This window comes from Oncorhynchus gorbuscha, linkage group LG06 (genome assembly GCF_021184085.1).
Source record: "Oncorhynchus gorbuscha isolate QuinsamMale2020 ecotype Even-year linkage group LG06, OgorEven_v1.0, whole genome shotgun sequence".
In the NCBI taxonomy this organism is placed as follows: domain Eukaryota; kingdom Metazoa; phylum Chordata; class Actinopteri; order Salmoniformes; family Salmonidae; genus Oncorhynchus; species Oncorhynchus gorbuscha.
In genome coordinates this window covers 42706578-42731835 of record NC_060178.1, presented here as the reverse complement: position 1 = coordinate 42731835, position 25258 = coordinate 42706578, and the positions used below count along the sequence as shown (strand labels likewise).

Here is a 25258-nt window from a genome sequence, read left to right as displayed (position 1 = left end):
CTTTGCACAAATATAGGCATATAAAATGTGCCCATTTAGGAATCTGATGGTATTTCCGATTGGCTTTACGCACCACCACTAATGAGCTGTGGAGCTTCTCAAAGTTATATTTTCTTCAAACAGCAAGCAAACAAGTCTGTTTTACATCCATTGAGAATGACAATAGCTCCTCAATGTATTTGACAAATCTTTCCAGCGCTCTCCCTTATGATAACCACTCAGTCTGAAAGGGAAAAAATTACATGCTCTGATCGAAAGGAAACATAGAATAGGTCTTCCTGATGAGCTCTTCACCCTTGAGCAAAATAGCCTACAGCGGTGTCTGTCCTGAGCTCACCGGCAATGGAAACTGAGGGCGCAAAGTTTGCTAGTGCAAGCGTGGTTGCAGACAGGCCCATACATAGCCAATGTGATTTATAGGAATTTAGTTTTTATGAGCATATTTTCTACCTGCAGGCTGTAATGTTTTTATTTATTGGCTTTATGTAGGCTATTTTTACAAAGTTGGCAATGGCAAAATAAATTACTTTTTAGTTTTTGTATAATTTTGATTGATAGAACTTTGACTAACCACATGACAATGATTTTGAGATAAAGGCGTTATTATAAATTAAATGAAACTGTTCCACAAAAATGTGCATATGAAAACCATAACTGGCACGCAGATCGGTCGAGACTGTAAGATAAAAAGGCATTTCCACATGAGAAAGGTCGCCGACTCTTCTTGTTGCCTATTACCGGGAACTTCAGGAGTGTAATGGTGGAATCTGCGAAAGCCAATAGGAGCAGAAGGAGGACGGCCGGTCAGGTTAAGGTTTTCCTCTTCTGGTTATCTTGATCTCTGGCTCCCTCTTGAGTAATGTGTCTTATTTCAACAAATAAGTATTTAGCTGATTTTATTAAACACATTAGGGTGTGTATATACAGCACCGGTCAAAAGTTTGGACAAATCTACTCATTCCAAGGCTTTTCTTTATTTTCTACGTTGTAGAATAATAGTGAATACAGCAACACTATGAAATAACACATATGGAATCATGTAGTAACCAAAAAAGTGTTAAAGCAAATCAAAATATATTTTATAAATTAGATTCTTCAAAGTAGCCACCCCTGCCTTGATAACAGCTTTGCACATTCTTGGCATTCATTCTCTCAACCAGCTTCATGACATAGTCACCTGGAATGCATTTCAATTAACAGGTGTGTCTTGCTAAAAGTACATTTGTGGGCCAATCAGCTGTGTTGTGACAAGGTAGGGGGGGGGGTAGTATACAGAAGATGGTCTTTTACCAAATAGGGCTAATTCCATATTATGGCAAGAACAGCTCAAATAAGCAAAGAGAAACGACAGTCCATCATTACTTTAAGACGTGAAGGTCAGTCAATACAGAACATTTCAAGAACTTTGAAAGTTTCAGTCAAAAAAGTGCAGTCACAAAAACCATCAAGCGCTATGATGAAACTAAGCTCTCATGAGGACCGCCACAGGAAAGGAAGACCCAGAGATCCCTCAGCTGAAGAGGATAAGTTCACTAGAGCCACCAGCCTCAGCAATTGAAGCCCAAATAAATGCTTCACAGAGTTCAAGTAACAGATATATCTCAAAATCAACTGTTCAGAGGAGACTGCGTGAATCAGGCCTTCATGGTCGAATTGCTGCAAAGAAACGACTACTGAAGGATACCAGTTCATATAAAGAAATCAGTTAATTGAAATACATTCTTTACTCCCTAATCTATGGGTGTGATGGTGCTTTGCTGGTGACACGGTCTGTAATTTATTTAGAATTCAAGGCACACTTAACCAGCATGGCTACCACAGCATTCTGCAGCAATATGGCCCATCCCATCTGGTTTGCTCTTGGTGAGACTATCATTTGTTTTTCAACAGGACAATGACCCAACACACCTCCAGGCTGTTAAGGACTATTTGCCCAAGGTGAGTGATTGAGTGCTGCATCAAATGACCTCCACAATCACCCGACCTCAAACCCATTGAGATGGTTTGGGATGAGTTGGACTGCAGAGTGAGGGAAAAGCAGCCAACAAGTGCTCAGCATATGTGGAAACTCCTTCAAGGCTGTTGGAAAACCATTCCTCATGAAGCTGGTTGAGAGAATGCCAAGAGTACGCAAAGCTGTCATCAAGGCAAAGTGTGGCTTTGAAGAATCTAACATCTAAAATCTATTTAGATTTGATTAACACTTTTTTGGTTACTACATGATTCGATATGTGTTATTTCTTAGTTTTGATGTCTTCACTATTATTCTACAACGTAGAAAATAGTAAAAACAAAGAAAAACCCTTGAATGAGTAGGTGACTGGTACTGTATACTCAACAAAAATAAAAGCAACATGTAAAGTTTTGGTCCCATGTTTCATGAGCTGAAATTAAAGACCCCAGAAAAGTTCCAGACGCACAAAAGCTTACTTCTCTCCAATTTTGTGCACACATTTCTTACATCCCTGTTAGTGAGAATGTTTCCTTTGCCAAGATAATCCACCCACCTGACAGGTGTGACATATCAAGTCGTCGATTAAACAGCTTGATCATTACAGTTACACCTTTGTGCTGGGGACAATAAAAAGGCCACTCTAAAATGTGGAGTTGTGTCACACAACATAATGCCATAGAGGTCTCAAGTTGAGGGAGCGTGCAGTTGGCATGCTGACTGCACGAATGTCTACCAGAGCTGTTGCCAGATAATTGAATGTTAATTTCTCTACTATAAGCCCCCTCCAACGTTGTTTTAGAGACTTTGCCCTCCAACCAGCCTTGCAACCGCAGAATGCGTGTTACCATGCCAGCCCAGGACCTCCACATCCGGCTTCCTTGCCTGCAGGATCGTCTGAGACCAGCCACGCAGACAGCTGATGGTATTTCGGTCTGCAATAAAGCCCTTTTGTGGGGAAAAAAAATATTCTGTGTGGCTGGGCCTGGCTCCCCAGTGGGTGTGCCTATGCCCTCCCAGGTCCCCCCATGTCTGCGAAATTAAAGGGGAAAACCACACTACAGGCTGATCCAACTTTGATGTAATGTCCTTAAAACAAGTCAAAATGAGGCTCAGTAGTGTGTGTGGCCTCCACGTGCCTGTATGACCTCCCTACAACGCCTGGGCATGCTCCTGATGAGGTGGCGGATGGTCTCCTGAGGGATCTCCTCCCAGACCTGGACTAAAGCATCCGCCAACTCCTGGACAGTCTGTGGTGCAACCACAGTTGGTGGATGGAGCGAGACATGATGTACCAGATGTGCTCAATTGGATTCAGGTCTGGGGAATGGGCGGGCCAGTCAATAGCATCAATGCCTTCCTCTTGCAGGAACTTCTGACACACTCCAGCCACATGAGGTCTAGCATTGTCTTGCATTAGGAGGAATCCAGGGCCAAACCGCACCAGCATTTGGTCTCACAAGGGGTCTGAGGATCTCATCTCGGTACCTAATGGCAGTCAGGCTACCTCTGGTGAGCACATGGAGGGCTGTGCAGCCCCCCACGTCTCCTGATGAACTGGCCTGTCTCCTGGTAGTGCCTCCATGCTCTGGACACTACGCGGACAGACACAGCAAACCTTCTTGCCACAGCTCGCATTGATTTTCCATCCTGGATGAGCTGCACTACCTGAGCCCCTTGTGTGGGTTGTAGACTCCGTTTCATGCAACCACCAGAGTGAAAGCACCGCCAGCATTCAAAAGTGACCAAAACATCAGCCAGGAAGCATAGGAACTGAGAAGTGGTCTGTAGTCACCACCTACAGAACCACTCCTTTATTGGGGGTGTCTTGCTAATTGCCTATAATTTCCACCTGTTGTCTATTCCATTTGCTCAACAGCATGTGAAATTTATTGTCAATCAGTGTTGCTTCCTAAGTGGACAGTTTGATTTCACAGAAGTGTGATTGACTTGAGTTACATTGTGTTATTTAAGTATTCCCTTTATTTTTTTGAGGAGTATATATATAGAGAAAAAATACACTTTTTAAAATGTAGACCAATTAATTGGTCGAGAGAACAGACGACTCAGTCTTTTTTTTGTCAGGGACAGTCTTACATTCATGTCTTATGATACATTTGGGCAAATTCAATCCATTTGGTTTATTCCCATTTTTGAATATTGTGGAATTCCATTTTAAATGTCGGTATTCTGTGATTACGTCCATGTGCTCCCCCTAATATTATACATTTGTTTTATCTGTGAAATTGAAATGTTTGATTGAAAGATGTTTTGAACTGGCTACAGTCATATTTGTAGAGGTTTCTGTGAATCAGTGCGGCTTCACCTCTAGGGGCAGCAGGTAGCCTAGCGGGTAGCAGGTTGGACCAGTAAACGAAAGGTTGCTGGATTGAATCCCAGAGCTGACAAGGTAAAAACATGTCGTTCTGCTCCTGAGCAAGGCAGTTAGCCCACTGTTCCCCGGCCGCCGAAGACATGGATGTCGATTAAGGCAGCCGGAGGGTTCAGAGGAGTTGGGTCAAATGCAGAAGACACATTTCAGTTGAATGCTTTCAGTTGTACAACTGACTAGGTATCCCCCTGTCCCTTTCTATTGTTCAAATGCCTTAGTTATTCGGCACAGTGGAATTGACCAAATCTGGCCTGCTGTGACAGTTTCCTGTTGTAGCCGAGCAGCAAGGTTCAGTATCGTATTAAAGATGGGATGAGACATTTGTCATCTGACCATTTTTTACAGTTATCATGCCCCTGGGGATTTTACAATAACACATTTTTTGTTTGCTTTTTTTTTTCTCTATCTCAAAGCACGTTCGACTTTGGAAGCCTCCCGAGGCTGTTTTTTAAGCTACATTAAGTTCTGCCTTTTGCATGATGTCAAAGAGTCCCTCTCCGCCTCTACAGAAATTATACATACTACGCCTAGGCTATAGGGCGAACGTTTATGATGCTTTTCCTGAACAGTATGTTGTTATCTTAATAAATTGACCAACCTTATTTTGTGCCAAAATTGGCCTCTAAAAGTGCTCTACGGTCTAATCATGTTATTTGGTGGGGTGCTAAGAGTAGGCTGTTTTATCCCGTCAAACACCTAGGCTGTCAATATTTCTCCTATCTGAGTAATAGGCTTGACAATAATTCCCCTCTATCTTCTGAGGGTCCCGGCTCCTAGTTTGATATGAAAGTGTTCAATTTTCTAAAACATTGATCCCTTTCTCATCAAGGTCTGCTGTGCTCTGAAGGAAAACTGACTACAAAAGATGTGTAAACAGAAAATTACTGACTTGCGACCCTGTGTGAAGTCTGAGCAGTGGTTGGAGTATTCCGGGGTTAGCCTGAGCCATAACCACACAATTTCAGCTCTTTACATCACGCTGAAGGGTATCACACGATGTCACACTTATTTTGTATTTTTTTAAGATAATATAGCCCACCTAGTTCTTCTGTGTGTGATATAATACAGTATTTTATATTTAATTTTTTTATTTTACCTTTATTTTACTAGGCAAGTCAGTTAAGAACACATTCTTATTTTCAATGACGGCCTAGGAACAGTGGGTTAACTGCCTGTTCAGGGGCAGAACGACAGATTGTGTACCTTGTCAGCTCGGGGATTTGAACTTACAACCTTTCGGTTACTATTCCAATGCTCTAACCACTAGGCTACCCTGCCGCCCCTGGCATTGTTAAATAGTTGTACTGAAGGGCATTCTAGAGCGTGCATTAGTTCCCTACAATACATGTTATTTGCACTGCAGAGTTCAATGGCTGTAGGTCATTTGTACATGTCCTATGTTTGAGCTGCTTTTAAAAGCAAAAGACTAATTAAAAACAATATTGGCATTGTTAAATTTGAGGTTCATAATGGCAAGCTAGGACTGTTGGTTTGGTTTAGGGGTCTGCGCGGGACACATTTTTTGGTACCGTGCCCACGCTCTCCCACGAGATTTCCCCGCACGTTCATTTGCCGACATCCCACCAGATCTCATCCAGCTCCTGCCCACAGTCCAGCAATGTTAATATTAATGTTAATATTATCTTCAAAACCACCATGTTATGCATTAGCCTGTATTGAGCAACGATTTCATGATTTCGAATTTGGAATAAAGTTGTTTTATTAAAACAAACTTCAGTGTAAACTAACTCATTTGAAGCAGCCCAGAAAAAAGTATGTCACTGCAAGAATTTGGTACGAGTTAATCTCAACTCGAACGGTCAGTAAGAGAAAGGCAAGGCTACATAGGCTACTATAATAGCCTGACTCGTGCCCAGTCATCTTAGCCATCATTTCATTACATTTCGGAAAGGATTAACAACATGCAGTTCTCACTGGAAAGTAAGCCCATAATTGCTTTGATAATTAATCACAAGTGGCCACAACCTCAATCAGATCAGAGAATTGTTTTTGCCACCGATGTTTGAAGAATCCGTATGAGCCGGTTGTGTAACTTGAGACGAGGGACACAAGCAGACAGAATGACAGAGACAGATTTGTTTGATAGATAAGTGGTTTTTATAACATTCCACAGCGCAAGTGGCAATTTAAGCATGTAAATCTTGATGGGGCAAACGATTAAAAATATAAATTGTACACATGCCAGAAAAGTCACTACACAACACTGAACAAAAATGATTTATTTATTTTTATATATATATATATATATATATATATATATATATATATATATATATATATATATATATATACACACATATATACACACACATACATACATATACACACACATACATACATATACATATACATATACATATACACATATATATACATACATATACACATATATATACATACATATACACATATATATACATACATATACACATATATATACATACATATATATACACATATATATACATACATATATATACATATATATACATATATACATATACATATATATACATATATACATATACACATATATACATATATACATACATACATATATACATACATATACACATATATATACATATACATATACATACATATATACATATACATATACATATACATATACACATATATATACACATATATACATATATATACACATATATATACACATATATACACATATATATACACATATATATACACATATATATATACACATATATATACACATATATATACACACGCACATTTTTCCCCCGATTGTGTTATTGACTGTACGTTTTGTTTATTCTATGTGTAACTGTGTTGTTGTTTCTGTCGCACTGCTTTGCTTTATCTTGGCCAGGACACAATTGAAAATGAGAGCTTGTTCTCAACTGGCCTACCTGGTTAAATAAAGGTGAAAAAAAAATTTATAATACATTACTTGCACTTAAGCAGCTGTCCTAACAGCAGAGCTTTCTTATCAGCGCCATGAGTGAATCCTTACCACTGCTACACCTGCCCACCTACCACTGCTACACCTGCCCACACCTACCACTGCCCATCTACCACTGCTACACCTGCACATCTACCACTGCCCACCTACCACTGCTACACGTGCCCACCTACCACACCTGCCACTGCTACACCTGCCCACCTACCACTGCTACACCTGCCCACCTACCACTGCTACACCTGCCCACCTACCACTACTACACCTACCACTGCTACACCTGCCACTGCTACACCTGCCCATCTACCACACCTACCACTGTTACACCTGCCCATCTACCACTACTACACCTACCACTGCTACACCTGCCCATCTACCACTACTACACCTACCACTGCTACACCTGCCCATCTACCACTGCTACACCTACCACTGCTACACCTGCCCATTACCACTGCTACACCTACCACTGCTACACCTGCCCATCTACCACTGCTACACCTACCACTGCTACACCTACCACTGCTACACCTGCCCATCTACCACTGCTACACCTGGCTATCTACCACTGCTACACCTACACCTACAACTGCTACACCTGCCCATCTACCACTGCTACACCTGCCCATCTACCACTGCTACACCTGCCCATCTACCACTACTACACCTACCACTGCTACACCTACACCTGCCCACCTACCACTGCTACACCTGCCCATCTTCCACTGCTACACCTGCCCATCTACCACTACTACACCTACCACTGCTACACCTACACCTGCCCATCTACACCTGCCCACCTACCACTGCTACACCTACACCTGCCCATCTACCGCTGCTATACCTGCCCACCTACCACTCCTACACCTGCCAAATGAGCAGAGCCTTGTCTGAGCGAAACAGTTCATTCAGCCACATTCACTGCCTTTTTAAAAAAGCATAGCGGATATGGCTGACTTGCTTAAACAAATTTGGTTCCTACTGACAATTGAGATGGGGGGGGGGACCAAATTATTAGGGTGAGGCACATGGGCTACTAACTGCTTACTACATACGCTTTAGTATTACCTTCTTAGCTAGCTACAGTTTTCATATCTCCCAGGCATGTTACATCATTTATGCAGCGGTGTAGAAGACATTTTACTAGTAGGTAACTTTCTTTACCTCCCCGGTTTTTGTAGTTGAATCTGTGTTTGAAATTCACTGCTCGACTGAAGGACATTACAGATAATTGTACGTGTGAGGTAGTCATTCAAACATCATTCTCACCACTATTATTGCACACAGTGAGTCCATGCAACTTATGTGACTTGTTTAGCACATTTCGGCTCCTGAACTTCAGGCTTGCCATAAGAAAGGGGATGAATACTTGACTCAAGACATATCAGCTTTTCATTTTTAATTCATTTTTAAACATTTCTTAAACCATAATTCCACTTTGACATGATGGGGTAGTGTGTAGGCCAGTGACGTAAAATCTCAATGGAATCCATTGTAAAGTAAGGCTGTAACACACCAAAATATGGAATATGTGAATACTTTCTCAAGTCGCTGTAGACGCACAGTACCAGTCAAAAGTTTGGACACACCTACTCATTCAAGGGTTCTTCTTTATTTTTACTATTTTCATACATTGTAGAATAATAGGGAAGACAAAATATGAAATAACACATATGGAATCATGTAGTAACCCAAACTGTTAAACACTGTCATTTCTCTTTGCTTACTTGAGCTGTACTTGCCATAACATAGACTTGGTATTTGATCAAATAGGGCTATCTTCTGTGTACCACCCTCCCCCCCACCTTGTCACAACACAACTGATTTACACAAACAGATTGAGGAAATAAATTCCACAAATTAACTTTTAACAAGGCATACCTGTTAATTTAAATGCATTTCAGGTGACTACCTCATGAAGCTGGTTGTGAGAATGCCAAGAGTTTGCAAAGCTCTCAAGGCAAAGGGTGTGTCACACCCTGTCTGGTTCACCTGTCCTTGTGCTTGTCTCTACCCCCCCACCAGGTGTCGCCCATCTTCCCCTGGGTACTTACACCTGTGTTTTCTGTCTGTCTGTGCCAGTTTGTTTTGTTTGTTCAAACCTACCAGCATTTTCCCTTGCCCCTGTCTATGCTGTCGTCACTGTTTTCTAGTTCCCCGGTTTTGACCTTTCCTGCCTGCCGTCCTGTACCTTTGTCTCTACTCTGGATTACCAACCTCTGCCTGGCCTGACCCTGAACCCGCCTGCTGTTCCGGTGCCTTACACCCTCTCTGGACCCCTTCCTGCCTTGACCGGTCATTTGCCTGCCCCTGTTTAAAGAATAAACTTTTGTTTCTTCAACACTGTCTGCACCTGGGTCATACCTTAAAATGTGATAGGCTGGCGAATTTGAAAAATCTAAAATAAAACACTTTTTTGGTCACTACATGATTCCATGTGTGTTATTTCATCATTTAGAATTTTTATACAATGTAGAAAATAGTTTTAAAAAATAAACCACCTGAAATGAGTAGGGTTCTGTCCTAACTTTTGACTGGTGCTGTATGTTTCACAAGTTTGGATAGTACAGTCCAGTGAGTTGGGCACAGTCGAATACAGTACAGTCAGGGACTATAATACTTCTCCGAATTCCATCCACTGTGGCAGGTAGATCAAATCTAACAGCCACTCAGATTTTTTTACCAGACAATTTGTTGTTGTCATAACAGACGAGCATACATATGAATGTTTCCTAAACAAGAAATGTATTACTAGTAAGAAGTAATGTGGGATATTACACAACTTAATTTGATATTCCAGAGTCTCTTATTAAACAAAATATCACAGATGAGATATAAAATGTTCAGGTCCCCTTTAAGGTTACCTTGGTAACAGGCCACTCGGAGTCTGTGTGCCTGCGAGAATTAAACCAGTAGAGGACTGATGTATCTTTGCTAACATTGAAAAGCAACCTAGCTTGAGAACAACACAATGTAAACAGCCAAGAAACACAAAGACAAAGTCATACTTCAGTAGACTTTCAAGTAAATTAGACCAACTGTTATGCCTGTGCCAATGCTTCTAAAAACAAATATTTCAGTACTTCATTAACAGTACGCACAAGCCCTCCGAACAGGGAGTGTTGTTGCTCTGGTGGGATTGCTATAATTTTAGGATTAGGATTTCTTTGCGCATAACCAGAGATGAAACAAAATCACAAATACTTTAAAAACAGCTACTGACGCATTTATTTTTCTATAAATCATAACTCGCACATGTGCCTATACTTGACAATTGACTATTTTTATTAAATGCTCTCACTATAGAGCCACCTGCCAACTTGGCTGGTGAATTAGACATGCTTACCCACCAATGCCAAAATATACACACATTTGGCAGGTAGTGGGTGGTAATTTTAGGCCCCGAGTACAGTACTGAGTACAGTACATCAATGTAGTGAGTAGAGCACAGTATAGTACAATACAGTAGTACAATACAGCACAGTGAGTAGAGCACATTTTACAATGTGTGTGTGAAATCCTGAATGCTGATTGGTTGAAGCTGCATTCAAGACTGTCTATTTTGCAAGTTAACACTGGCTAAATCTATGACGTTAAAATGCCTATTTACTCTGTTCCATCTGACTGCGCAATCCACTGTCTCATCAGCCCACGCAGGCAATTTATAAACTTGATATCCACTATAAAAATCATCTAGACATCATCTCACATTTCTTTTAGACTAACATTTTAGCTTTCAACGGCAAAGATTTGTATAAACATTACTGTCTGTCTCTCCGACATTTGCAACATAGTTTCAATATTCAAATTTGATCTACAACTGTCACACAGTAATGAACGAGTCTGGAGTCGGGATGAGACAGAGACAGGCGGGCAGCTTTTCTCAGCCAGTTGAAATATATACAAAGAAATATCAACAGAAAACAGGTAAAACTAAATGAAGTGCCGCTACTTTGTAGTCTTGTGCCAATATATCTTCCAGACACCGGCTTCACTGGCATTATCACTTAAGTAGAGAACAGTTCAATACAATAGTAGAATACAAAAGTACAACAAGTATACAGTGGGGCAAAAAAGTATTTAGTCTGGTGTCCTTTGACTGCTCTTTGGTCTTGGCCATAGTGGAGTTTGGAGTGTGAGGTTGTGGACAGGTGTCTTTTATACTGATAACAAGTTCAAACAGGTGCCATTAATACAGGTAACGAGTGGAGGACAGAGGAGCCTCTTAAAGAAGAAGTTACAGGTCTGTGAGAGCTAGAAATCTTGCTTGTTTGTAGGTGACCATATACTTATTTTCCACCATAATTTGCAAATTAATTTAATTTAAAAATCATACAATGTGATTTTCTGGATTTCTCATTTTGTCTGTCATAGTTGAAGTGTACCTATGATGAAAATTACAGGCCTCATCTTTTTAAGTGGGAGAACTTGCACAATTGGTGGCTGACTAAATACTTTTTTGCCCCACTGTATTATACTGTACTCTACTGAAGTATTCTCTACTTTACTGTACTGAACTCTACCCTACTCTGCTGTGCTGTATTGTACTGCACTGCACTGTGCTGCACTGTGATTTCCAAACTTGTGAAACACGAGAATAACATGCTATCCATAATTATGCATTTCTATGTAGGACAAATCAGGGACCAATGAGGTAATTATGTTACAGTAAATCCATTACTGGGTGTAACTCCACATCACTTACTGTGATTCAATAACCAAAATATATATTTTCAAAATCAAGGTGCCATATTTATATATATACACATATATTTTTTAACACCTTTATTTAACTAGGCACCTTGATTTTGACAGATTTTTACCATGTCAGGTCAGGGATTCAATCTTGCAACCTTTCCGTTACTAGTCCAACACTCTAACCACAAGGCTACCTGCCACCCCAAAGGTAGCCTACTGGTTAGGTGGTTATAGCTGACACTCCATTCTTTCTGCAGACATCTTTGAATCTTAATTCGGAGCAGATACTTAACAGAGTTTTTTGAAAACGTGGTCGCATAAAAATCTGAGGTAGATTTAACCGTTTTTCGTTACCAAAGTTTGCATCTGCACAGTTCTTCCACTAAATTAGTTGTTTTCTTTCTCTTTTTGTCCTGTGAAAAATGTTAAAAGTAGTCATTGTGAATAGAGTTGTATGGTTTGTTAAACTTTAAAATGAAATGGTTTTTGTTTGGCATACATTTTAAAGTGGAAAAAACTGAGTCAAAGTGTAATTCGGTTTCTGTGGAAATGCCCTATTGCGTAATTTCACGCGGCTCTATGTTTATCATGATTATTTTGATTAATTCCTTGGGCATTTGTTTTGCAAACTCTACCATCACTGAAAGTGTAACTACATCCAAAATATCCCATATTTTCCCCAGATGTCAAAAGTAGTGTCCTGGTATGATTTAAGCAAAAAATAGTGATTGAGTGTGAAAACTGGAAAAAGCCCCTGGAGAAAGCAAAATTTAAGGAAAAAATAAACAGATTCAGGCAAAAAAATAAAACAGATTTTATAGGGCCCTGGCATATAGGCCTAATCTAAGAACATAACTCTAATGACAGAAACTGTTACGATGTCAAACATGAGACAAAACGAGATAAGCCGATGCGAGACAGATTTATAGCATAGATGCTACAACAACAAAGGCATAACCTGGTTTACAATGCAACAATTCATGACATTTCACCAAAGGCTGTCAAAAACAATTCAAGTCTCATCAGCAATCAAAAACAAGGTTACTGGCAGGCGGCCCTGCCTAAATTTTACAACCTGTTGACGCTCAGCCCGGTCTGATGCAGGCAGCTTTTGGCTGCCATTGATTGAGCAGCCATCGGGTTTCTGACTAGATCCTTGACAGTGTAATTCAGAGAATCAGACAGTGATCTGATCTCCATCACCTGGCTGATGCTGGCTGAGTGAGAGTGATGCTTTCCCTGTTTGTTGTCTTTGAAGGAGAGGGGATGTAGAAACAGAAGGGAGAGTAATAATAAAGGGCAATAGAATGATGTGATATCACTCAGCCACTCCTGGATAATATTTGGTTACATTCTATTCTGGCCTACTGATGGAATCGAGCTGAGAGACATTGGGCTGTTAAAACAATGGCTGTGTGAGCTGTGAGTTGAGCTCATTGTTCTCAATACAGTACGACACAATATAGTGTTCTGGGAGTGGGACAAAAGGCCTAGCTACATAGTTCACTTCTACCATACCGGGTCTAGACCAGGAGTCTCCAACAGGTAGATTGCGAGCTACTGCCCATCTATGAATAACTCGCCAATCAATTCTGAAAGTCCATGCACTTATTCATGTTCCCTCGCGAACTGTCAAACTTTATCTACTATCTAGCGTAACTGTACCTATTAAGCCCAACAAAAATCTACATTTAGACATTTCTAACATATACTGTCCTAATTTCTGTAAGAAAAAGTTGAGACAAAATGAAAGATGTAAAGTTTTATGAAATATTTGTTCAGGAGATTAAACAGAATTCTGGACTGGGCTTAATGGATACCGAACATACCCTGTAAACCCCATGGGTGGTCCAAATAAGAACCACCTCTTAAATCATCCATTTTAATTCATTTCCTAAATGTTCAAAACTTAACTGCCCATTCTTATTCATAATGTGATTATGAATAAAGTTATCAAAAGATATCAAAATAAACCGATCATTACTACTCATCATGAACCCTAGCACTAATAACAGGGTGTCCAATCATATCCACAGAGATCAATGTGGACTTACACTTTTGTTCTCGCCAAAACGGTACACAACTGATTCAACTAATCATAGACTTCAAACAAGATATGATTGGTTTAATATTTATAAATGAAAGGTTTGGGGTATAAATATACACTATAAACTACAATATTATGCAAAGTCAGCATTTGTTTATTGCCATTTACATTCACAGGTAGTGTTTGTGCTACTGTACCCTTTAAGCCCACCTGAGAAATGTTCCAATTTACTAAAATGTAATACATGTATAACAAAACAAGGTTAATTTAAAAGTAAAATAAGACTAGATGCATTTAAAAATCTAACTTGTGAATTCCTGAAATCTATCATCTTGTTGCTACTGTGTGACTCTGGCGTGCAGGCACGACTACTAGCATGGGAAAAAAATGTCCATGAAATGCCATCCTATTTGTGCATATATCAGTACATTAATCTTTTCATTTTACATAAAGTATGATCAATTATTGGTAAAGGTACAAATAATATAAGAAGTGTTTATCTGCAGGTCACCTAAACACCCCCAAAAAAATGCAGCTTTGAAATTGGCTACGAGGGAGAACTTTAAAATAATTGTCAATAACTTAATAATAAAACAAAAGATTGGTTTATAATAAAAGCTGTTATTGATATAACCACCAGATGAATAGGTAGAAACATTAACAGCAGAACATTTATTTTTAATCCAAAGATGGAAGTGGGCGTAATGGGTAATGCCACATTGACCCCCGGTTAGCCACAACTGGCCTAAAAAGGCAAACGTAACATTATCTGCCAAATCATTTCCATCAAAATTGCCTTGGTACACACGTTTGTCTATCACTCTGTATGTAGCCAGTTAGCGATGCTTATGATAACAGTCAGAAATACTTTCCCCAAAAACCTTCTCAATTAAATGTTAACTGCGAAGTTTGCCTACCTGACATAGTGCCTTCAGAAAGTGTTCATGGCCCTTGACATATTCCACATTTTGTTGTGTTACAGCCTGAATTCAAAATGTATTATATTGGGGGGGGGGGTTCTCACCCACCTCCACAAAATACCCCATAATGACAAAGTGAAAACATTTTTTTTTATGAAATACATAAATATCTCATTCATACCCCAGAGTCAATACAAGTTAGAATCACATTTGGCAGCAATTACAGCTGTGAGTCTTTCTGGCTAAGTCTAAGAGCTTTGCACTCGATTGTACAATATTTGCACATTATTCTTTTTAAAATTCTTCTAACACCGAAGTTGGTTGTCGATCATTGCTAGACCGCATTTTCATGGCTTGCCATATATTTTTAAGCCGATTTATGTCAAAACTGTAACTAAGCCACTCAGAAGCATTCAAGGTTGTCTTGGTAAGCAACTCCAGTGCAAATATTTTGTCTTGCATTTTTGAGGTTATTATTCGGCACAAAGTTAATTTCTTTGCCACAATCTTTGCAGTTTTACTTTATTGCAAACAGGATGCACGTTTGTAAATATTTTTATCATGTACAGGCTTCCTTTCATTATCTTATTTAGGTTAGTGCCGTGAATTCGGAAAGTATTCATATCCCTCGACTTCCTCAAATATTTGTTACATTACAGCTTTATTCTAAAATGTATCGAATAATAATGACAAAGCAAAAACAGTTTTTTAGAAATCCTTGAAAATGTATTAAAAATAAAAACAGAAATACTTTATTTACATAAGTATTCAAACCCTTTGCTTTGAGACTCGAAATTGAGCTCAGGTGCATCCTGTTTCCATTGATCATCCTTGAGATGTTTCTACAACTGTATGCGAGTCCACCTGTGGTAAATTCCACAGAGGTCCCACAGAGGACACTGCATTTCAGAGCAAAACCAAGCAATGAGGTCAAATTGTATGTAGAGCTCCGAGACAGGACTGTGTCGAGGCACAGATCTGGGGAAGGGTACCAAAAAATGTCTGCAGTATTGAAGGTCCCCAAGAATACAGTGTCCATCATTCTTAAATGGAAGGAGTTTATAACCACCAAGTCTCTTCCTAGAGCTGGCAGCTCGGCCAAACTGAGCAATCGAGGGAGAAAGGTCTTATAGCATAGTATAGTTTAATGATCATGTTAAAAATGCATGTTTGTACTTGTAATAATCATATCTACTATCATATGTAGCTTATAACAATGTTGGAAAATATGTATTTCCTTTGGTTTTGTATTCAGTTGGCACAGTATGTACTCATTCACATGATCCCATTTTAGAAGTGTTATTCTCTACACTGACACTTAAACGATGTCTGATGGAATTACCAAGTTTTCACCTACATGTTTGAAAAAATGAATTTCACAGTCGCAATACCTGCCCAAAAACAATAAATCGCAATTAGATATTTTGTCCAAATCGTGCAGCCTTAGCGGTCGGGGCCGCAATGTTCTGTGTAATACTGACTGGGACTATACCATGGAAATTGCATCACAATACCATGCAGCCATTGAGAGTGTAACGATGAGTTTACAAATCATAATTGCCAGGTTGAGAGGTTACAAGCCCATTCTATTCATTATATTTGTATGGGCAGCTACCCATTAACATGACATGGGAGATATGTCTAGAGTAAGCAAACATCTACAATAAGCAAACAGAAACGACAGTCCATCATTACTTTAAGACATGGTGGTCAATCAACATAGAATATTTCAAGGACTTTTAAAGTTTCTTCAGTGCAGTCGCAAAAACCATCTAGCGGGATGATGAAACTCGCTCTCATGACAACCTCCACAGCAAAAGAAGACCCAGAGTTACCTCTGCTGCAGAGATGTTAATTAGAGTTACCAGCCTCAGAAATTGCAGCCCAAATAAATGCTTCACAGAGTTCAAGTAACAGACAAACCAACATAAACTGTTCAGAGGAGACGTAAATCAGGCCTTCAGGGCTGAATTGCTACAAAGAAACCACTCCTAAAAGGACACCATTAGCCTACTAGCGGCCCAATTCATAGCCCTACACAGTGTAGGCTACACTACACATTTAACACGTGGTTAGTGGGCTAATCAATTCAATGACAATAAGATCAATTTAATCTGATTACAGTGGTAAGATTACCATGGTCTATATTAATCGGCGTACGTACCCTATTAAAAGATATTCTTCGTACCGTATTTCTCCAATGCCAAACCAGTTTGTCTTGTTTGCAACAAAACTGGTCGCTGTTAGCAAATAATTCAATCGGAGATGTCATTATGAATCTAAGCATGGTACTTTCAGAAATTGATCCAATCAGTTTAGATGCTGTTAGAAAATGAAATATAGGCCTATATGCTAGCCTACTCCAGTGACATGTAATAGCCGAAACGTTGTTGGTGAACCAATATTTGTTTTTAGTAAAGCAGTAGCAAATATATATATATATATATATATTTTTTAATGGCACGCGAGACACCTGTCTGATTTGCACCCATCTCAGTGAACTAATCCATTGCAGATGCCACGGGGATGGCACAGTCCAAGAAGGGGAGTGTGGCTAAAATGCACGTCTCTCTCCAGAATGAGCTCTCCCGTCAATTTGTACACATTCATTGTTTCATAACGTGTGCGAATTGTTCAAGTTTGATTGTACATTTACCATTCATTCCTAAAATGTCTACCAAACAAACATTGTAGAAATGTCTAATCTACAATGTTTGTTTGGTTGAGGTCATTTTTGTTAATGCATTCAATATATTATTATTTCAGTCTTTATGCTACATGTGTGAGAAACAAGTTTTGGTTTATTTCATTCCATTTCTCAGTTTTGTCAATTTAGTAATTGTCTTGTGTTTTGCGCCCTCCTGTCAATGTTGAGTAAGGACATGCACCTGATTAAGCATAGAAGTAGGCCTAAAGGCTACTTGGGCTGTATGCAAATGTGACCTGATTCAGGAAACTAGGCGAATGTCGCAACTTCACAGGAAAGTCGTTTGAACGTTTTAACAAAATGTTTTGATCAAAATGCAGTTTTTGGCAGAAATGCCTTCTCGAACATGTGAACCTTTCATGTGCCTTAATAACAAAACGTGTATGCCATCTGTAAATATGAATAAAATTGTTAAATTATGAGCCTTGTTGGTTAAGCCACAGAAAAAGTGAGCAACCATCCCCACTAGCCATGACTGTCTGAGATAATGAGTGGGTTGGACATGCTGAGAGGAGAGTTCAGATTGGTCTGCCATATTGAAGGCTGCTGTCTATTTGAGCTTGTCAGTCTGTACTGGTAATCCTGTCGAACGCGGCTTTAAAAAAAAGTATTGTGTGGTGGAGCTGCATAAGTGTTGCTCTCCACTTTCTGGAGCATGAAGTTTTGAAAATCAGTGGAATTAGAGTATGATAGCTAACGAGATGGATAAAACAACTGCCTCCGGATTACATCTTCAAACTAAGGAAAAACGTGGTATGGCATTCGTGACAGGGAGACGCGTGTCCATCATGCATGATGGTGTAAACAGATAAGATGGCTAGCTACATTTTCAGAAATAACATGTTTCAAATTTGACAGAAAGGGGGTTCATTTCAAGCTATGGTGTACTGTTAGCTAGCTAGCTAACGTTAGCTGGCTGGCTCCCTAGCGGATGCTATTATTTGTTTCCCAGAGCGGTTTGCTTTTCTATTCAGAGCTTAATGTTAGGCATTTTTGGCACTTTGTTCATTGTTGTTTAATTAACCTCTTTGGGCTAAGGGGCAGTATTTTCATGTCCGGATGAAAAGCGTGCCCAAAATAAACTGCCTGTTACTCAGGCCCAGGAGCTAGGATATGCATATAATTGGTAGATTTGGATAGAAACTACACTAAAGTTTCTAAAACTGTTAAACTAATGTCTGTGAGTATAACAGAACTGATATGGCAGGCAAAACCCCGAGGACAAACCATCCAACAACAAACAAAAAAAAACATTTGGCATACCACTATTTTTAATGGCTGTCACTTTTATTGTAAGGCGAAAACCTACCAGATTGCAGTTCCTATGGCTTCCCCTAAATGTCAACAGTCCTTAGAAAGAGTTTCAGGCTGGTTTTTGGAAAAAATAGCTAGAAGTTAGAAAAACTATAAGTGGCTCACATTTTGGCTGTAGTGTTTCCATGCGCATGGAGGAAAGCACATTCTTCGTTATTTATCTCTGGTAATGAACATACTACTCTCTGTCTTAAATTGTATTGATTATTTACCTATTAGGGTAGCTAAGGTTTGATTATAAATGTTGTTTGACTTGTTTGGATAAGTTTATTGCTAATGTTTGGGATTCATTTTGTATGCATTTTGAAGGAGGGAAACCGGTGGATTATTGACTGAAGCACGCCAGCTAAAACTGAGTTTTTATAGATATAAAGAAGGACATTATCAAACAAAAGGACAATTTGTGATGCAACTGGGACCTTTTAGGTTGCCAACAGAAGAAGATCTTCAAAGGCATTTATTATATGGCTATTTCTGACTTTCGTGTCGCACCTGCCTGGTTTCTACGCGGGGCGCTGTCCTCAAATAATCGCATGGTGTGCTTTTGCCGTAAAGCCTTTTTGAAATCTGACACAGCTGCTGGATTAACAAGAAATTAAGCTTTATTTTATGTATTACACATGTATTTTCATGAATGTTAAATATTTATATTTCTGTAGTTTGAATTTCACCGGATGTTGTCGAGGTGGGTCGCTAGCGGAACGCCTGCGCTAGAAAGGTTTACTACCCAACGTTAGCTGGCTGGTTTGTTAGTTAACCTTACGTGACGCGTCTACAACACCGTTGAATATGGCCGATGTCGGTAAACATCTGCAAAAACGCAAAATGAAATGGTTGCCAGCAGAGCTGGTTAGGCTGTTTTCATGTTATCAGGAGGTAAATAAATAAAGTGTGCACACCGAGAGCGAAATGAGATGGATGGTGCCGAAGCTTAAAAGGGTGTAAACGATGCTGAATGGGTTTAGACAAAGAGGAGCTCTTCACTAGATACCAAAACGTTCAAAAGGCGAAACTCTCTAAAAAGCGAGTTAAGTTCATCAACTTTCAAAGAATAATTACTTTCCCATTGTTCCACAAATGCAGTGTATGATATACCATTTTGTAGTTCTGAGTCTACTTTTATCCACTGTAAAAATGTTGCTACATAAGACCGAATCCAGGTGGTGAGTCACAAATGTAGGCATATAAATGTGCCAAATTTGGGGGTCTGATAGTATTTCTGATTGGCTTAAAGCAACACCACTAATGAGCTGTGGAGCTTCTCAAAGCTATTTTTTTATTCATCTCAGAACAGCAAGCAAACAAAGTCTGTTTTTACATCCATTGAGTTTAATGTATTTGAAAAATCTTCGACTCGCTCGCTCACTTTTGATAACCACTCAGCGTGAAAGGGATAAATGGGACGCTCTGAACCAGTGGAAACGTCAAAACAGGTCTACAGTGGTTCGTAATTTAAAAGTTGCAGCGTTCTGCAGCACAGCTTGCGTAGTGCCGCATAATTCTATGGCACGTTATTTAAGTGTCAGCCATTAAAGCTAGTTAGTGCTAGTTTGACCACCTGAGGGCATATTTGAGAAACATTTCTGCCATCGACTTCATAAATTAGAAAAATATTTCATTTTCAAAAAAATGAAAGCGAGCAATTGTAATCTGAATAAAAGGCCAAAATAATATTTGTGAAGCCCAAAACATTTATTTCTGTTTGAGGGAGAGGAACACTGGGCCAATTGTGCACTGCCCAATAGGACTCCCAGTCACAGTTGGATGTGATACATAATAATAATAATAATAATACTTTTTGTCGTATTATTTGTTTTTTCTTTTCTGGTGGATTAAACTGAAGTTGCAACCAATCACAGCCGGTTGTGATACAGCCAACCTAAGTAACTAAGAAATACATTTGAGGATAGAATCCTCCCCCTACCCTCCTTCTGGGCAAGTTTCCATGACAGAGAATGGTTGATTGTCAAGGGCAATGAATTAAATTATCTTGAGTTGTCTCACTAGAATTGTCTTACTCTTTCAAATGACTGCTTGATCCACACAGCAGACATTATGGGCTAGGTTAGGAATGCTGTGTTTCACCTGTCGCGCTATATTTTTTTGTGGCGTCATTACATCATCCATCTACGTTATATAGGTATGCACGTCAGCTTTGACATCGGTTTTGCACATTGGCTTTAAACTTGACATCGGGCCAATACAAATGTTAGAATTTTTAGCTAATATTGGTCGATTCCTAGTTGAAAGAACACTTTCAAAAATATTGGTCGAACGAGCAAGCAAAATGACACAATTACAACCAGTACACTCTGGAGAGGAAACAACAATACAATGTAGCCAAACAACATCACTTGCAAACTGCACAGATGTGAGATTTTTTTTTTCCTCGCTATATAACACTGGTCCTCTTAAATTTTGATTCCAGGTTGCATATCATAATATTTAAAAGGCATATCAGATGGTCTTCTCTGTCCATACAAGTAACACCAAGCATAGGATTGAAATAGGAAAATAGTGTACCTATGAAAACTATGAAATAGCTCCTCAATACTACCCGATGTAACATTTAAATGCATTACATGGATGGTGACCACAGCCCTACCGAAAACACATTTAAATTGTGTTTTAATTCTTTTTTTCCCACCCTGATCTATGTATTCCTATTTTTTGTTTTTAATGGCTCCCAATGCAGCTTTTACTTCCAGGTTATTTTGTTGCATCTGGCAGTTCCTGGCCTGCGATTCCCCACAAGGCAGGTCATGGCTAGAATATTTTGTAAAAAAATTACTTTTCGTAGCAGGTTTAGGAGAACGTACGCAGCAGATAAGGATAATAAACATGGCAGGTTAGGGGAATTATGTTAAGGTTAGGAAAAGGGTTAGGATTAGCTAAAATACTAAACTTATTTTGTAAATTTGACAAATGCTGGATCCAATCTAGACATGACAAGGTTCAGAATGATAACAACGCATACCTTCCGGCCACATCATTTTCGTGGCGTTTGTCAGACAACCAGTCTGTGAATTATAACTGTTCTGAAATAACCCCATATTTCCATTGTGACATCAGACACGATAACTGAAACACAGGGCAGGCTGGCAAAAGTTTGGAAAAGCACAAATATTGGCAAACACTAAACTGACGACAAACGTTATATTACCGAGATAGCACATTAGCTATCATTATACAACACCTGACAACCTAGATAGCTAACTGTTGACAGTACATACCGTTATTAGTAACGTGCAAGATAAACTATAAAACAGATTAATGGTTAGCGAGTTAGTTAAAGTACGATGAAAAGTGAAGTCGCATTACTTTCATCTTGTTTGCTTAAACTTTCCGTGGAATGTGAACAAATTACCCCGTAAATTCGCTTAGTTTGTTAACCAACTAACGTTAAGTTTTACATGTGACAATGGTAACCTAGCTAACGTTAGCTGGCTAGCAAATTCGATAAGTTTGTTAACTAACGTTAGTTAACTTCCACATGTGGCAATGGTATGGACACTGGAACCGAGCTAACGTTAGCTAGCTAGCAAACTTCTGCATTCTTACCAGGAAGTGGGAGCCTCGCTACTGTTATTTTCGGGTGGCGATGGTGCTTACTTTTCCAATCCAAGGTCGTGCTGCAGTCGAGTTGCCGGGCCGCTCTTGCGTGGCACCTTTCCCTGTGCTCTAATACTTTTCAGAGACGACCTCTATCGAAAAAGTAGCTAGTTGACGAGGTATGTTCCAAAAGAGTCCGTCAGCCCCTTACCATTCCTGGCCTGTGGCAGTATTGTAAACAACCCAGGATTGATGGGGCGGGGTAAACGTCAGAGAATTGAGGGGAACTGTCAAATACCACTGGGGTGAAACGATATTAGTAGATATTTTTTATTTTCAGTGATCTTTAAGGGCAGATTTACAGGTATCAGAAGTAGTAGCCTATGGAGTACCGCAATATAAATCACAATGCCCATAAAACCTAGCGGTCAAATACGGAAATGGTTCCAATTGTTTTTTCCCCATTCATTTTTCCCATAGCGGGTTTTAGAACGTCTTCAAATAACATTGTGTTTCGAGTAGGCTTATCCTGAAGTGACGTTTAGATGTTTATCAATAAATTTGCCTGTATTTACGTTATTGAATAGCCCACTCCCTACACGGTATCTTATTCTGCCCCTATACAACTTTGAATGTGTTGTTTGTTGGCAACCTTGTTATTTACAAAGTTTTTGGAACAGATTTCTGTTGGAATGTTCCACAAATTATACCCACCGTCTATATGTCTAGCTATTTAAATGCATGAGAAATTGGTTATAAAATTAGCTTTCCTTGGCTTTTATAAACCAACAGTCTAGCTTGCTAGTTAACTATCTAGCTAATGTTGCTGGTGAAGCTAGGTGTTTTTGATGTTTGTTTGTGGGTGTGGGGTGGGTACTTCAAGTATTATTTGACTTGTCACTACCCTAGCTAGCTGAATTATTTTGGTCTGGCTTTTTGAAAGGTTAAAGAGATCTCTTGAGTCAACAGTGTACAAACTTTACTACAGGAAGTCATTGATCTGTTTTCTGTTACCCTCTGGACAGCAGATCATTGTTATAGCAAGTAGACAAGGTTATGTAACCTTATTTTAGTCATACCTGCTATGGTTTTCAAGTGCCACTTTAGTAATGATGGTTTTGGGAAACAGCTCAGATATTTAACGAGATGCTCATACGAAGGTTCCAACAATGAACTTAGCCTTAAGATGCTTTTGGGAAACTTGGCCTGTGTGGTACATTCTTTCATATGTGTTGTAGTTTGTTGCATCTTATTGCTTAGTTTATCATTTGTGTCAACTTTGAATTCAATCTAAGCCACAGATTAAGGGCCTCTATTTTGCACTTGACCTTTAATAGACACAAGCCTGAAGATATTCAAGCAGCACTTTGAGAGCAAGCAGCCCAAATATTGAATGTTCCCAGAACTGGTTGATGTGCAGGCCAAAGTGACCACACACACTCAAATGGACCTACAGCTGGGGTAATATTCTGTCACCATTCACACATACATACAGTAGTAGACTCCTTAAAATGGCGCCAGAAGAACTGGCAGCAGTTTTACGGGCGCCCAACCAATTGTGCTACCACCACAGATAGATGCTGACACTAAGACTGCACTCAGTCAGCTGTATAAGGAAATAAGCAAACAGTAAACCACTCTTCCAGAGGTGGCACTCCTAGTGGCTGGAGACTATTATGCAGGAAAACTTAAATCAGTTCTACCAAATTTCCATCAACATGTTAAGTGTGCAACCAGAGGGAAAAAAACTCTAGCTCACATGTACTCCACACACAGAGACGCATACAAAGCTCTCCCCCGCCCTCCATTTCGTAAATCCGACCACAACTCTATCCTCCTGATTCCTGCTTACAAGCAAAAATTAAAGCTGGAAGCACCAGTGACTTGGTCTATAAAAAAGTGTTCAGATGAAGCAGATGCTAAACTACAGGACTGTTTTGCTGTCACAGACTGGAACATGTTACTGGATTCTTCCGATGGAATTGAGGAGTACACCACATCAGTCACTGGCTTTATCAATAAGTGCATCGAGGACGTTGTCCCCACAGTGACTGTACATACATACACCAATCAGAAGCCATGGATTATAGGCAACATTTGCACTGAGCTAAAGGGTAGAGCTGCCACTTTCAAGGTGCGGGACTCTAACATGGAAGCTTACAGGAAATCCTGCTATGCCCTGCGAGGAACCATCAAACAGGCAAAGCGTCAATACAGGGCTAAGATTGAATCATACTACGCCGGCTCAGACGCTCTTCTTATGTGGCAGGGCTTGCAAACTATCACATACTACAAAGGGAAGCACAGCCGCGAGCTGCCCAGTGACACGAGCCTACCAGACGAGCTAAATCACTTCTATGCTCGCTTTGAGGCAAGCAACACTGAGGCATGCACGAGAGCATCAGCTGTTCCAGACAACTGTGTGATCACGCTCTCCGTAGCCGATGTGAGTAAGACCTTTTAACAGGTCAACATACACAAGGCAGCAGGGCCAGACGGATTACCAGGACATGTGCTCCGTGCATGTGCTGACCAACTGGCAGATGTCTTCACTGACATTTTCAACATGTCCCTGATTAAGTCTGTAATAACTACATGTTTCAAAGAGACCACCATAGTCCCAGTGCCCAAGAACACAAAGGCCATCTGCATAAATGACTACAGACCCGTAGCACTCACGTCTGTAGCCATGAAGTGCTTTGAAAGGTTGGT

General features: G+C 39.8%; 1 protein-coding gene across 2 annotated transcripts in view; it reads right to left on the bottom strand.

The window, feature by feature from the left end:
- LOC124037998 (serine/threonine-protein kinase Nek7-like) overlaps positions 1–22939 on the bottom strand; it is a 150884-nt gene extending 127945 nt beyond the window's left edge. The window contains exon 1 of one of the 2 annotated variants that reach the window (XM_046353338.1): positions 22556–22939. The gene's annotated coding sequence lies outside the window, so the exon portion shown is untranslated. The remainder of the gene's footprint in view (positions 1–22555) is intronic. The other variant, XM_046353339.1, reaches the window with a different exon arrangement.
- Between the last annotated feature and the right edge of the window lie 2319 nt (positions 22940–25258).